The 16,543-nt window shown below is 41.3% G+C and overlaps 1 long non-coding RNA gene across 1 annotated transcript in view; it reads right to left on the bottom strand.

Moving 5' to 3' along the window:
* LOC138368231 (uncharacterized) overlaps window positions 1-2,725 on the bottom strand; it is a 79,304-nt gene extending 76,579 nt beyond the window's left edge. The window contains exons 1-2 of the long non-coding RNA XR_011229547.1: window positions 2,448-2,725; window positions 2,087-2,243 (exon numbers count right to left, since the gene is read on the bottom strand). This is a non-coding gene — a long non-coding RNA (uncharacterized lncRNA). The remainder of the gene's footprint in view (window positions 1-2,086; window positions 2,244-2,447) is intronic.
* Between the last annotated feature and the right edge of the window lie 13,818 nt (window positions 2,726-16,543).

Below are 16,543 nucleotides of genomic sequence, written 5' to 3'. Positions count from 1 at the left end.
AATATCATTAAGACAATTGGCGGGCCCTTTAACAAGCCGCCGGCTTTCTGTCCTCTTCGAGGCCACTAGATAGTTAGTGGCCCTTGGGTAAATTCAGTAAATATATACAATAATTGTCAGCGCATCTTCCGAGCAACAAGGACAGCTACACAGTATCTCTTAGAATTACGTAGGTAAACAACAAATGTAACATATTTGTTTACTACAATGTCGATGCTGGCTGTAGAAGTTGAAAAAACATTGTTTTACTTCGAAATATACTAATTTTATAAGGAAATTCGACGTAAATAGGCGGCAGTAGAGCTCCGATAAGCCAGCGCTAAATCTTCAATATGAAGAATGTTGCTGCTCTCTGATTGGCCAAACGAAACACAGTCGTGACCTCTATCGGCACGCAGGTGAACCAACAATTTTCTTCCTAAGTATACCTTATTGAATCGCACCTAAGCATCTTCTTAGGGCGCACTTAGGAACCTTCGTAGCAAACCCACTTACGAAGAAATACACAGAGCTTCCTGAATCTAGGTCCAGGTCACAGGATGGGTATGGGTTGCACAAACTACTGGTAACAGGATGAGTATGGGATGCACAATAAATTACGGGTCACAGGATGAGGATGGGTTGCACAAACTACTGGTAACAAGACGAATATGGGAAGCACAATAAATTATCGCACAGAGGATGAGTATAGGGTGCAAACTGGTTGGATAAATGGAAATGGTTGGGTACATTTCCTTTCACCTAATGCGACTGTTCATGTGTCCGGACACCGGCGATGGTGTGGTATAGCTATTTATTTAACCATAATTTTGCTTTCATTTAAGATATGTTTTCCTTGAAATATAGTTACATTATCGTCTACATCTGTCTTTATTCTAGCTTAAAAACCTTTGATGTTACTTTGCATATATGCAAATTAATTATACAATTGATTGGCTTGTGTGCAGGCCTTTACACTCCCTGAGCGAGCCATCAACTATAAAAAGGCATATATCTTCACTTTCACTTCAGTTATATTTATTATATTTATGCCAAAGTATTAACATGCAGCTTATATGTCTTTCTGATGACATAGAAAACTTCGTTTATTACAATATCTAGATTAAATTAACATTGATCTTCGAAAGGTCGTAGTTCCCATATCGATAGGGAGAGCGTCGGCCAAGAAGCCTTGTTTAAAATATGAATATTTTTCGTCTCTAATAAGGTATAATCTCTGTGATGAATTCACAAAAACTATTTTATCTCTGCCTTTCTGATAACATATACAAATATAATCTTTATTTATGAATATTTGTTAATTAAGCAATATATCGGAGGGCGTGTACAGTTCGGTGTTCTATGAACGAAAAGGACATGAGTAGTTTAAATTGCGAACGCATACCAACGAATAACAAATCTATATAACAAAATTATTGTCCTGTGGATTTGAATTAACTTCCAGACACGTTTTGTTTAATAAATATTAAATATTTAGTGACTGTTTATGACAGATATTATTATGAATACCCATTCTACTTGTTAATATCACCAATTAAATTTGCGACAATTTGAGCCAAGAAGTGCGACGACTGGATCACTGTGTACAGGAGGCTGCTATGGCAGCAAACACTCTCCAGGCGACCATATTTCTTGGATAAGTCGCTCCACAAAATTGTCGCTTGGACCGTCGACTACCTATGGCGTCACCTGCCACATATTTACGTCTAATTTCGTGATGAAATTATTTTATTTTAGAGTAAAATTAGGTTTGATTATGTTCTACGTGTAGCATGAACATTATAGTAAGTAAATATACCATATTTCTTCATTACTTACATAATGCTAGGAGGATTTGGGTAGATTTGGGCAATTCTATGGACCCCAAGTAAGTAGCACATGAGAATGTGTGCAGTGAGTGTTTGTACACGTTAAGGGACTTAATCAGAGGGCCTGTGTATTGTCTTTAGACAGAGTTTGTTCTGATAGCAGATTTTTGCTGAATGATGATAGGATTGACATAATTTGCAGTGGTTGAACCCCATTAACTTTGGTGCCATTATCAAGCTTTTATACTTAAACATCAATAACTTTGATTCTTGCTTACCTCAAACATTAATCTTAAAAGGATAAATCAGCAATATTCTCCACACAGCAGAGTTACGAAGCCTTCTTCTCCTTGCTAGTAGGTGCAGTTTTGCATGAAGGGTTTGTCCTACACGAAGCCGTCCTCGATTGTTGACAAGCGTCACTGTTGCCAACATCTGGGGAAAAATACCCAGAACAGCATTGGGAAAATACCCATTATTTCCTAGATTAAGAAAAATGAATTATGTGGTAATGACGATGATTATTATTATTATTGTTATTGTTATTATTATTTTATTTTTTTACAAATACAAATATTTAATCAGGTAAAGTACATACATACAAGGTAAGATACAAAAAGTTGATGGATTTATAGATACCTGGTTGATGGAGTTCTGGGAGTTGTTCTACTCCCCAAGCCCGGCCCGAGGCCAGACTTGACTTGTGAGAGTTTGGTCCACCAGGCTGTTGCTTGGAGCGTCCCGCAGGCCCACATACCCACCACAGCCCGGTTGGTCCGGCACTCCTTGAAGGAAACAATCTAGTTTCCTCTTGAAGATGTCCACGGTTGTTCCTGTAATATTTCGGATGCTCGCTGGGAGGGTGTTGAACAACCGTGGACCTCGATCTGATGTTCATACAGTGTTCTCTGATTGTGCCTATGGCACCTCTGCTCTTCACTGGTTCTATTCTGCATTTTCTTCCATATCGTTCACTCATGTACGTTGTTATTTTACTGTGCAGATTTGGGACCTGTCCCTCCAGTATTTTCTATGTGTATATTATTTGGTATCTCTCTCGTCTCCTTTCTAGTGAGTACATTTGGAGAGCTTTAAAACGATCCCAATAATTTAGGTGCTTTATCTCGTCTATGCGTGCCGTATATGTTCTCTGTATTCCCTCAATTTCAGCAATCTCTCCTGCTCTGAAGGGGGAAGTGAGTACTGAGCAGTACTCAAGACGGGACAACACAAGAGATTTGAAGAGTACAACCATTGTGATGGGATCTCTGGACTTGATGGTTCTCGTAATCCATCCTATCATTTTGACTAAAGCGATACTTGCTTGGTTATGCTCCCTAAACGTTAGGTCGTCGGACATCATTATTCCCAAATCCTTGACATGCTGTTTTCCTACTATAGGCAGATTCGATTGTGTTTTGTACCCTGTATTATGTTTAAGATTGTAACGGTTCTATTGTTACGTAAAGTATGGTGACAAATAAACACAGACACTAAGATACTATATATATATTTGGTCGAATATACAGAAGTTCCTTGTATGTTCCTTGTTCAATTCCTTGTTTGCTTGCATTTATTGTTGTGTCCTGCCATAATTATTCTCTAATTTAGCAGACTCAATACTTTGTAAGCTCTTATTGTATTGTTATATTATTATATTGTGTTTTGCTATAATTACTTCCTATTTTTACAGCAGATTTGTTTTTCATCTGTTCATGTAATTGCTTATCTTATTGTATTGTGACATTCTTTTCTATATTGACATATATTTTCTGTCTATTGTTACTTAGTGTACCTGAGAGTACCTGTAAGCAATCTACCTCTTTTTTAATTTTTGCTCAATTTTTTTGTATTGCTTAGTCCTGTTTATATCTTTGTTTTGTATATCTATATCTTGTGTTTTGTATAGTCAATGTTTATATGTTTTTTTCTTTAATCTCATTCATTACCTAGGTTTCCTAGCCTAGCCATACTCCCTTACTCCATTGTACCCCTGTAAGCCCCTTTTGTGTTTGTTTGGTACAGTATTGTGTACTTTTATTTCTTTTTGTTTTTCTTGTTTTTCCGGCAATCAGCTTTTTTTTATGCAGTCAAGTATAGACCCAGAACTTAACCTCTTATCCACTATCTATGACAATAATCACTTTAATGATCTAAATTGCAGATATTTTGCAGCACATGATGTAAACAATGTATTAACTCATAGTCACAATATCTCTGTAATCAATTTGAACGTTAGATCCCTAGGCAAACACTTCGATGATGTTAGTGCCTTGATTGAAGCTATTGACAACAATTTCTCTTTTATTATACTTACTGAAACATGGTTGAAAGATGATACTACTCAACTCTTTAACATGCCTAACTACTCAGCAATCCACAACTGTCGTCAACTTCAGAGGTGGTGGCACTGCTCTTAACTACCACCAAGAACTAACATGCTTAAAAGAAATTAGAACTAGAGACTGCTATGGGGAGTATATCTTCGCCAGCTTCAGAGTCAAGGGTGCCGAGTCTATCCTGTCTGTGGGTGCAGTTTATAGAATTCCTAACACTGATGTGTCCGAATTCAACTCAAACCTTAGAAATCTAATACTTGATAACAGACTGAACAAAAACCACCTAATTATCGCAGGGGACTTTAATATTGACCTCTGCGAGCCAGAACACCCTACTGCTGTTAGCTTCCTCAACTGTATGAATTCCTGCTTCCTCATACCCTTAATCACTAGACCTACTAGAATCACTGATAGCACTGCCACGACTCTAGATCACATCTGGACAAATATAACCTCTCCGCTTACTTCAGGTATAATCACCGATAGCACTACAGACCATTACCCCACATTTCTCTTAACTAACATTAGCAAACCACCTCTAGAAACAAGGGAGTTAAGCTTTAGGCTGCACAATGAAACTGCTATAAACAATTTTATAACTGCTGCTGATAATGTCAACTGGGAGTCCGAGTTAGGTAACATAGGGGACATCAACCTAGCAGTGCAATCTTTTCTACAAACAACTCTTAGCCTTTATAATACCCACTGTCCTATGCTTACAAAACAAGTCACAACCAAAAGGCTTAACAATCCCTGGCTTACAAAGGGAATACTTAAATCTATTAATAAAAAACATGACCTTGAGAAAAAGTATAGGTTAGGGATTGTCTCCAAAGAATTCTCAAAGAATTACTCATTATTGCTATCTAAGATAATTAGACGAGCCAAAACTAAGTACTACGAAGATAAATTTACCCAAATAAAGAGCAACATTAAACAAACATGGAGAACAATTTCACAAATATTGGGATCAAAGAAGTCTTTAAATAACAAACCGACTCTCCTGTCTAATAACGATGGTCAGCTTTCAGCCTCTGATTCTGCTATTGAGTTCAATAGGTTCTTCTCTTCCATTGGTTCATCCCTTGCTAATGATATTCCATCTTCCAGTACTGACATTAAGGACTATCTGACAGGGAACTATCCCCAGTCTCTGTACCTAAAGCCTATTAATTCCATTGACGTCAATGAGATAATCCTTTCCCTTAAAACCAAGTCTGGTGCCCTTGAGGAGATACCAACTTTAATCTACAAAAAAGCCTCCAGATCTTTAGCCCCTGCTATTGCTTTGCTCTTCAACAAGTCACTTGAACTCCAAACCTTTCCAGATATTCTAAAAAAAGCGAGAGTAACGCCTGTCCACAAATGTGGTGATCTCACAGATGTTAACAACTACAGACCTATATCAATCCTGCCAAACTTGTCAAAAATTTTTGAAAAACTAATCTATAAGCAGCTTTACTCATATCTAACCAAACTCAATATACTTAGCCCTTGCCAATATGGCTTCAGGCCCAAAAAAAGCACTAACGATGCACTTATTAGTATGCTTAACTCGATTCATACAGCTCTTGATAAAAATGAGTTCCCTGTTGGGTTATTTGTGGACCTGCGTAAAGCTTTCGATACTGTCAACCACCAAAACCTTCTTCTTAAATTACATCATTATGGTGTCAGAGGACACTCCCTACAATACCTCAAATCCTACCTTACTGACAGGCTCCAATGTGTTTCTGTGAATAATACAATTTCTCCCACCCTACCCATCAACATTGGTGTTCCCCAGGGCAGCATACTTGGCCCTCTCCTCTTTCTCATCTACATTAATGACCTTCCAAATGCCTCCCAACACCTCAAACCCATCCTATTTGCTGACGACACAACCTTCATTTACTCCAGTCCTGATCCCCTTGCTCTAAATGCCACAGTAAATACTGAGCTAAATAAAGTCCATCTGTGGCTAACTGCCAACAAACTCACCCTTAACATTGACAAAACTTTCTATATTCTGTTTGGCAATAAATCCTCTAATCAAATAAATCTCAAAATAAACAATACCCAAATTTGTAACAAATTAGATGGCAAATTCCTTGGCATTCTCATTGACCACAAGCTGAATTTCCAGGGACACATTCTAAACATATCTAAAAAAGTTTCAAAAACTGTGGGCATTCTTTCTAAGATCAGATATTATGTACCACGCCCTGCCCTGGTGACTCTCTATTACTCCCTTATCTATCCATATCTCAACTATGGTATTTGTGCTTGGGGCTCTACTACCCAAAATCATTTACGTCCTCTAATTACTCAACACAAAGCTGCTATTAGGACAATATCCAATTCTGGCCCCAGACATCACTCGGTACCCCTATTCAAATCCCTGAATATGTTAGATATTAAGTCACTGCACATTCTCTCATGTGTACTATACATATACAAAACGCTAAATTGTAATGCCAATCCTGATCTCAAAAGCTTCATAGAAGGTTGTAACAGAACCCATGAGCACCACACCAGAAATAAATACAGTTTTGATATTCCTAGAGTACGACTTAATCAAACCAGAAATGCTCTACAAATCAAGGGGCCCAGAATGTGGAATGACCTTCCCAACCATGTTAAAGACAGTACCTCTCTCAACCAGTTTAAGATAAAAACTAAACACTACCTAATAAATTCCCTGTAACCTACCTCACTCCTCTATTGTCAACCCATGTCTGTTATTTTCTTTTTTTTTAATCAACACTGTTTGTCAACCTATTTGTCATGTTCACAGAAAATGGTACCATCCGTTTTCTATGTGCGGCGGCTGGGACGCCAGAGAGAGACAGAAGGTAAAGAAGAGCGTACAAGACGCCCGCCAAGCTTGGTAGCTACTAGTCATGTAATCATATTAAGTATTAAAGTCAGTAACCAAGTCATGACTTTACATCAACCCTACAACCAAGACTTCCTCAGTAACACACAAACACCACATTGGCGACGAGGATGAACTGTGAACGCAGGTATTTGTTCAGTTTCAAACACAAGGGAGAAGCATGCTGCCTGGAGGAGGAAGAGAAGCTGTGAGCGCCATACCCGATGCTGTGTGCTAACCAATGCTGTGTGCTAAACGATGCTGTGTGCTAACCAATGCTGTGTGCTACCCAAGCTGTGTGCTACCAAAGCTGTGCTGAAGAATCTGTGTACTGAGGAATCTGCCGACGTTGTGTACGAAACGACGCTTTGATGTGTACAAAACCTGATGTTTTGGTTACGAAACGACGCTTCGTGCTACAAAATTCATCACACTGAACCAACTGCTGTGCCAACTGCTGTGCTGCTGCTGTGAGTAGGAACAACACATGTACACAAGGGCTAGGTAAGAAGTCAGTTGCTGCTATATTGTGCACTGTTGTGAACTTTTGCATTAAAATGCTTGTGTGCTTTGCAAAATTAAAGTAATTACAGTGAATTCTTGACTAACATATTCAGTGCAGTAAGTGTTTAATATTCTGAGGAACATTTAAGTGATAAGTTACATTTATTCAGTAAAAATGGCAAATATACCTCAGTTTCCTGCATTTGATCCTGACTGTGACCAGACAAACCTGTCACAGAGGTGGGTCAAATGGCTTAAAAGGTTTGAAAATTTGTTGATAGTTTCTGACATCAAAAGTGCTGAAAGAAAGCGTGCCTTTCTACTTCATTATGCAGGTGATAGAGTTTGTGACATCTTTGACACACTGAAAGACACTGGTGGTGCCAAAGATTATGACACTGCCAAAGCCAAACTAACAGAGCATTTCAAACCAAGGCAAAATACTGCTATGGAAATTATGCATTTCAGGAGAGCAAAACAACTCTCTAATGAAACTGTGGATCAATACCACACACGTCTGCAGGGTTTAGCAGCCCATTGTGAGTTTGCTGATGTTGACAAAGAAATCAAACAGCAAATAATTGAATCATGCACATCTACACGTCTTCGTCGAAGAGCTCTAGAACTTGTTGATGATGACAGTTCTCTTACCAAGATACTGGATATGGCTCGTCGAATGGAAGATGCTGCACGTGATGCTCGTGTCATGGAGTGCAGTGCCAATAACGGTTCTGCCACTGTTACTAACAGTGGTGAGGTACGTAAGGTTCAGGGAAGACATCGTAATCAAAGAAGATATCATGCCAAACCTAACAGTAATTTGAGCCGAGAACCACGTCACAACTGGGGTCAAGGAACAAGACTCAAGCAGTCACAACGACCCACATCAGAGGGTGTCAACAATAAATGTTACAATTGTGGAGGAGACTACCCACACCAAGATAATGTTTGTCCTGCTCAAGGTAAGAAGTGCTATGAGTGTGGAAAACTAGGTCATTTTGGTGCTGTGTCGTTCTGCACTAAAGAAACCACAGTCAATGAATAAAAGCGCTGTACGAGGATCAGGTCATAGGGGTCGAGGTAGTAAACACAATATTGCACCTCATATCCAGAATGTTAATAATATACAAGACAACATTTCATTACAACCAGTCTCAGATGACAGTGAATGTGATTATACTTATGGAGTACAAGCAATCACAGAATGGAATGATCTTCCAAACAACCCAGAGACATGTGTATACATTGCTGGTATTTGTCTCAAAGTTCTCATTGACACTGGATCAAACATTGATACCATTGCTGAGTGCCACTATGAAAAATTTAAAAAACAGTTCCCAAAGCTTGAAAACTATAATGGCAAAGCCACTGCCTATGCTTCGAAGTTAGCCTTGCCAGTGATTGGAACTTTCACTGCAGAGATTAAGTCAAAGAATGCAATGCTCATTACTACATTCCATGTTGTTAGGAATGCAAAGGAGTCTTTACTCAGTTACAAGACTTGAACCAAATTGGGGCTACTTCAGCTTTCTAATGCTGTAGCAGTGGAATCTGCAAACAATGTTGATGGTATTGTTGCTGAATTTTCTGATCGATTTAAATCCATAGGTTGTTATACTGATAGCAAAGTACATCTGCACATCAACCCAGATGTAATTCCAGTTGCCCAACCACATCGCCGACAACCATTCCATACTCGCAAGAAAGTCGATGCCGAACTGGATAGGCTGATGGAACTAGATATCATTGAACCAGTAACAGGCCCAACACCATGGGTAAGCCCAATTGTCACTCCACCAAAGCCGAAGAATCCAGATGAGATACGCATTTGTGTGGACATGCGTGTTCCCAACAAGGCAATAATGCGTGAACGCCATCCTACACCAACTGTAGATGATATGATCTACCGCTTGAATGGTGCAACTGTATTCAGCAAGTTAGATTTAAACAAGGGCTATCATCAGCTTGAACTTGATGATAAGAGTCGCTTCATCACAACGTTTACGACACATCGAGGTCTGTATAGGTACAAGCGCCTGAGTTTTGGTATTAACAGTGCTGCCGAGGTATTCCAGCACATCATCAGCCAGGTATTGCAAGATATACCTAATGCTGACAACATGTCTGATGACATCATTGTTTATGGCCGTACCCAAGCTGAACACGACAAAGCTCTTCGTGCAACATTGCAACGCTTACGAAAAAAGAATTTGACGCTAAGCCGAGCAAAGTGTGAGTTCAATCAACATAAAATTGAATTCTTTGGACATGTACTTAGTGACAAAGGTCTGTCTCCAGATCCTAAGAAAGTTGCAGATATCAAGAATGCTGCACCTCCTTCAACGTCCACTGAAGTACATAGTTTTCTGGGAATGGCAAACTACTGTTCTCGCTTCATTCCAGATTTTGCTACCATTACAAAGCCTCTACGTGAGCTCCTGAAGAAAAATGCATCATGGTACTGGAGCGATATCGAGCAAAATGCATTTGATGCTGTGAAAGATGCACTAGTAGAGAATGCGACTGCTGCATACTTTGATCCATCAATGGACACTGAGTTAACGGTGGATGCTAGTCCTGTTGGATTAGGTGCTGTTTTAGCCCAACACAAACCTGGTCAACCAGATTCCAGAGTAGTAATTGCCTACGCCAGCCGTTCTCTCACAGATGTTGAGCAACGATACAGTCAGACAGAGAAGGAAGCTCTTGCTCTTGTATGGGGCTGTGAACACTTCAATGTGTATCTGCTTGGTGCACCCTTCACCACGATAGTCACTGACCACAAACCGTTGGAGACCATCTTCAATAATCCAAAGTCCAAACCACCAGCTCGCATTGAGAGATGGGCTCTTCGTCTGCAACCATACAACTTTACGGTGAAATACAAGCCGGGTGCAGGCAATCCCGCTGATTACATCAGTCGACATCCTGCCAACAGTTTCACCATCACCAAGCATCAGCAAGTTGCCGAGGAATATGTACACTCTGTAACCTGTGATGCAGTCCCTAAGGCTCTTACTCTTGATGAAATCCGTACTGCAACCCTGGAGGACCCAACTCTGCAAGCAACTGTGGATGCATTGACTAAGAAAAAGTTTCCACGCATCCCACCCTCAGGAGTTGACCAAGATGCATTCAAAGCACTTGAACGCATCCAGACAGAATTAAGTGTTACGCAACAACGCGACACTGTGCTGCGAGGTACTCGTATCGTGATTCCAGCTGTTCTCCAGCAACGTGCTCTGAAGCTTGCACATCAAGGACACCAAGGTCTTGTTAGGACGAAACAGCTGCTACGAGAAAAGGTGTGGTTTCCTGGCATTGATCGTCAAGCAAAGGATATGCATGATGCCTGTGTCCCTTGCCAAGCTGCAGTGGATACTTCAAGACCAACACCTCTACAACCTTCACCACTACCTGCTGCACCATGGACGGAAGTATCGATGGACTTCTGCGGACCACTACCAACTGGAGAGTACTTGATGGTAGTCATTGATGATCACTCACGTTATCCAGAAGTAGAAATCATCACTTCCACATCTGCAAAGGCCGTCATCCCGAAACTTGACAAGATCTTTTCAAACTTTGGCATTCCTGAAGTTGTCAAGACGGACAATGGACCGCCATTCAATGGACAAGACTTTGTCAACTTTGCTGAGCATATTGGATTCAAACACCGCCGTGTGATGCCACTACATCCTCAAGCAAATGGAGAAGTTGAGAGATTCATGCAACCTCTCATGAAAGCGGTACGCTGTGCTCATGCCGAAGGACAATCCTGGAAACAAGCTATGTATGCTTTTCTCAGGAACTACCGTGCAACACCGCATGGAACACTGGGCAAGTCACCTGGTGAACTTTTATTTGGACGTCCTATGAGAATCGCACTACCCGTCATGCCAGCCGAGGTAACGGATAAACGTCTCGCTCAGAAGGATGCACTAGCCAAGGGCAAAATGAAAATTGCTCATGATCAACGTGCAAAGGAACAGTTCATAAAGGTTGGAGACACTGTTCTCGTTAAAAAGAAAAAAGAGGGAAAGTTAGATATGCCGTATGATACAAAACCATATAAAGTGATTAGTGTAAAAGAAACTATGGTAACAGCTAGTAACAGAGATCATAGTATAACACGTAATATGGCTTATTTCAAAGTGATTCCAACTAGTGTAGAAAATGATGAAGTGCAAAGTCGTGCAAAAGAAAAAGAAAAAAATAGTTATAACCCGACAAACAATTCATCAAGGGATGTTATTGTATTTGGGGACTCACGTCCTAAACGTCATGTTAAACGCCCTACACGATTTGATGATTAATTGTGTTCCTATGTAATGAAAAGTATTTACTTATGCTAAACTAAATTTAATATTGTTTGAATAATGCAGATATCTCATTCAATATTTTGTAACTTTGTATTACAGTTTCTTTCATGTTTGTTTAACATTGCATATGTATTTTTAACATTGAAATCCTTTGTGGAAAAGATTAAGTTGTTTAAATTCTTTGTGTGCTTAATTAATGTTAAATGTATGCAGTATCTCTTGATATGTTAATAACTTACTTTGTGTCAATAACTTTGCTTTGTGCTACAAGTATGGTAGACATCCTGTATTCATTCTTTTTAAAGAAAAGGAGGGATGTCATGTTCACAGAAAATGGTACCATCCGTTTTCTATGTGCGGCGGCTGGGACGCCAGAGAGAGACAGAAGGTAAAGAAGAGCGTACAGGACGCCCGCCAAGCTTGGTAGCTACTAGTCATGTAATCATATTAAGTATTAAAGTCAGTAACCAAGTCATGACTTTACATCAACCCTACAACCAAGACTTCCTCAGTAACACACAAACACCACACTATTGTATTTGTGCTGCTTTTTCAGTCATGTTCCCCCTTTTTTTTTTATCTTTATTTGTATTTGTTCTCAACACTTTTTATTCTTTATGCTCAATTAGTATTAAGTTCTAGATATTAATGTTTTTCTTGCCCGAAACGCATTGCGTAATAGTGGCTTTAGGCATTGTATGTACTAGCTCTATCTATATATCAATCCATTAATGTAACATCACTTGTATGTATATACCTTACCTGAATAAACATCTGAACATCTGATTTATTAAAAAAATATATGTTTGGAAGTTAAATCGACTTCATAGGACAATTGTTTTGTTATATCAACCAATATATCTTTGTTATATTGTTTTTGTTATATCAACCAATCCTTGTTAAAATTTATTGTATGTATGTACCTTACCTAAATAAAATTGTATTGTATTGTATTGTATTGTATTGTAAAGTACACCGGTGATACTTTGGTGTGAGTTGAGTGCACTGAGCGTCGGTACAGTATCTCGCAAGTGTCTGCTCTAGACCACACTTGAAAGTAGACTAGCCAATGTTCGCTACACCGCTGCTTATATGCTCGGGCAACACCTCACCGTGTTGCCCAGGCAACGCCTCACCTCATTCATCTCCAAAGGTTGACAGGAATATTAACAATGCATTTGGAGTGAGTATATTATTGGGATAATCTACTCGCTACAAGATCCTCATTTTTGCCGTATCTGAGTACCTGGAATTTATCACCGTTAAACCATTATGTTATTTTCTGATCAGGGGAAGGAAGACACCAACAGTATGGGGGTGTAATTTATTAGTACAGGATAAATAATTCTGCAGAAGTAAAACAGGCTTCTAAGTAGGTCTTAACATATGTATAACATAGCAGTGGCTAACTCAAAGTACACGAAACAACTTAAATTGTACACCCGTAGTAAAATAAAAGTAATCTTATAGCCTAGTAACAAACTCTGCAGAAACCTAATGGCCTATTGTCTAGAATTAGCAGTGAAGCGAATGTAACAAATCTAACTCTAAGTATAACAGTCAGGACACCATAAGTGAACAACATAACATAATGGAAACCCTAGCTGGAAAATAATCAGGCGGCAGAAAATTACATAGAGACTGGGAAAGCCTGATATGAATTTGGAGAAGAAAATAACCCCAGGCCAGAGGCCGAGCCGCCAAGGAATAAGGAGAAAGAATTTCCTGACTTAAGGTAGGGCTTACTAGTAGAATGGCTGTACAAACGATTCTTCGCGGCAGGGGATCGTATTCCAGGGACCTGCCCAAAACGCTACGCGTACTAGTGGATGTACAAGAATGTAACAACTCTTGTATATATCTAAAAAAAAAAAAGTCAAAGTAGTAGCTGCGGACAGCGGAACACTTGGGGACGGCGCTGCACCCCCACCCCGCAGGCCAGCAGGCCGGACCCGCCCCCCGAAGGGCGAGTGCCCGCTGGCCGCGAGGGAAAACCTCAGGGTGGCAGAGCAACTACGCTACCGAACTGGGAAGGAAGGAGGACAGACTGGAGGAGCTCGCACGTCGCCTCGACTTATGCCCCCGGGCCCTGGCCCGTGGGCGACGGTCGGTGAAGGGGGGCAGGGCGGCTGTGGCAGCCGCGGCAGGGTCGGGCTCGTGGTCCCCATGCCCAGAAGGCTTGTGACATGAGAGGGCCCCCGAGCCTGCGCGATGGGCGCCTGCAGCGTTGTCTAATCGTCGGCCGAAAGGGGTGGAGGCTGCGACGCTGTGCCACCCGCCGCTTTGCTGGCGCTAGGGGGCCTCTGGGAAGTGTGGTCGCCGTCCGTATCCGACCCGCCCGAGGAGGCCCCCGAGGAGGGGGAGGCGAAACGGGCGGGTTTCGTGCTGGCCCAGGCCGGCTGCGTCCTCACACCACAGCAAAAGTAAAATAAACATGCAACATGACAAGTAATCATTGTAGAAATAAATTGTTGTAGGCAAGTGGTAAATGCTAACCTAGGGAACCTGAAGCAAGAGGCATGAGGCCTGTAACACAGCAACTAGCGTACCTAGCTGGCTTAGTGAACTCAAATACAAAGCAAGAGTTTTATAAGTTAAAGAAGCATGCAGCGAAGGTAGTACCTTAACCCTAAACCCACAATAACTTAGCGTGTATAACGCAAGCAGCAATAGTAAAAATTGGGTAAATAATGGATTAACTTAACGACCGTTGCCGAATGTTGAACTGCAAATCGTGCCCCGGGACATCAGAGGGTGGGGCATCGCCGCTGGGACACCTGCAGCTGGACATCAGCGGCTGGAGCATCAACATCTGATGGAGATAGGAAATAGCGGCAACTGGCCACTAGGGAAGACTTCGGTAGTAAGTAGAAGTCCAGCTGCAAGACAATTTAGGCTAAAGACTGGAATATAACCGTCAGTAGAGAATAACGGGAACTAGTCACGAAGCTGGGAATTCCATAAATTACACTAAGGCTGAAAAGAACGATAAATTGATAGGCACTACGTCAGGTGGAACGCTTCAGCTGGGCGTCACGGGCCGTAGCATCAGCAGCTGGGAAAGCAGCGGCTGGAATAGCAGCGCCACCGGTCGGTACATCGGCTGCCGGGAAACAACCTTGGGACTAGGACGTTAGCAGCTTACCTAACTTTTACATTTACATTACATTTAGGCCCTTACATTTAGAGCCGACATGCAAACGTTTAGGCCCCAAATGGTAGTCTACATAGCAGACCACTAGTAAATAGCATAATATGCAGCAAGGGCTAAACATAATATACGGTACTAAATTTCGGGAAACTAATCGTAAATGCAGGGCCAGAAACTTAAAGCGAGGGACAGAGGCCCGTAACACTGCAAATATCACGCCGTAGCTGATTTCTTTAATAACCTAATGGCAAAGCAAAGTTGTGCTTTTGATTTCATTGAAGTGATTTGACTGAGGGAACTAAGCATAACAAGGCCAGATAACTTAGCAAGAGGCATGTGGCCCGTGACACCGCAACCCAGTCGCAAGGTTGGCGCTCTTGGCGTCCGCTGATTGGTGGGAGGTGGAGTTTTGCCCCACACTCTTCGTTTTTGCACGTGGTGATACAGGATATTGTGAATTTGTTCTCGATTATTGACAGCGTCGAAGAAATGGCTGAGGCGGTATGCCTAAGTGGTAGTGAGGAGGACAGACAAGATGATAACAGACCGTTTGAAGTAGTAGTGAACAGAAATAAACGGAGAAATAATAACAGACAGCGAGACAGTGAGAGTGACGATGAAATTACAAAGAGACCAAAGAATGAGACCCTACTCAGCACGACTCAAGACAAGCAATTTAACAGAAGGAAGAGGCTGTTGTTCCCTACAACATGCCAATTGAATTTCCACCAAAAGCTAGAGTGGACGGTACGTCTAGCTAAACAATGTTTGGAATACGAACCACTCTTCAAGGAGGGTCTTCACCGGCCCTACATAACAGTTGGGACTGAACAGGCCGTGGAACACCTCACGACGGTTGGTTTTGAAAATGTAGTGATGGTTCCTCCAGAAAAAGGTATGTTGCACTCAAAGATCATAATTTTCAAGTTTCCAACTTATTTGGATCCTGACTGTCTTCTTCTTAACAATGATAATGTTGTCTGGGCAAAGAGGAACAGTGTTCGTGGTGACAAACAAAGCCAGGTTGTTGCCTTGGTAAAGGGTGAGGCGCCGGAGAAAATTTTTGTGCAAGGACTAGGCTATAGGAACGTTGCAAAATACGTTGAGGAGCTCATACTGTGCATGAAGTGTTCACGTTGGGGACATATGGCATGGAAATGCCAGTTTGACCCCAGGTGTCGGTATTGTGGGAAAAAACACGACTCGCGAGAGTGTAGAGTCAAGATTGAAAGAAGTGAAAAAATCGTCCCATTTTGTTGCAACTGTCGAGGCAGCCACAATGCTTGTTCCTCTCTATGCCCCATGAAGCCTCATCTGAAAGAGACTAGAACGGGTCCTACAAGCAGGATAGATGTATCCTCGCAGCAAGGAAAGATTGTGCAAGAGGAACATGGAGGAAACAGTTGGAAGCCAACGGCAGCCCCTATGATCAATGTGTGGGAAAAAGGGACGGAGAAAGTAAAGGCGAGCTTAGGGAAAGTACATCATGCAGTGTAAAACTGAAACCTTGTGAGGACAAGGTTCAGGACAATATGGTCACCTCTGAGGTTGGTAATCAAATT

The sequence above is a fragment of the Procambarus clarkii genome, chromosome 24 (genome assembly GCF_040958095.1).
Source record: "Procambarus clarkii isolate CNS0578487 chromosome 24, FALCON_Pclarkii_2.0, whole genome shotgun sequence".
In the NCBI taxonomy this organism is placed as follows: domain Eukaryota; kingdom Metazoa; phylum Arthropoda; class Malacostraca; order Decapoda; family Cambaridae; genus Procambarus; species Procambarus clarkii.
The sequence above is the reverse complement of the archived record's forward strand: the minus strand, read 5'-3'. Positions and strand labels throughout refer to the sequence as shown.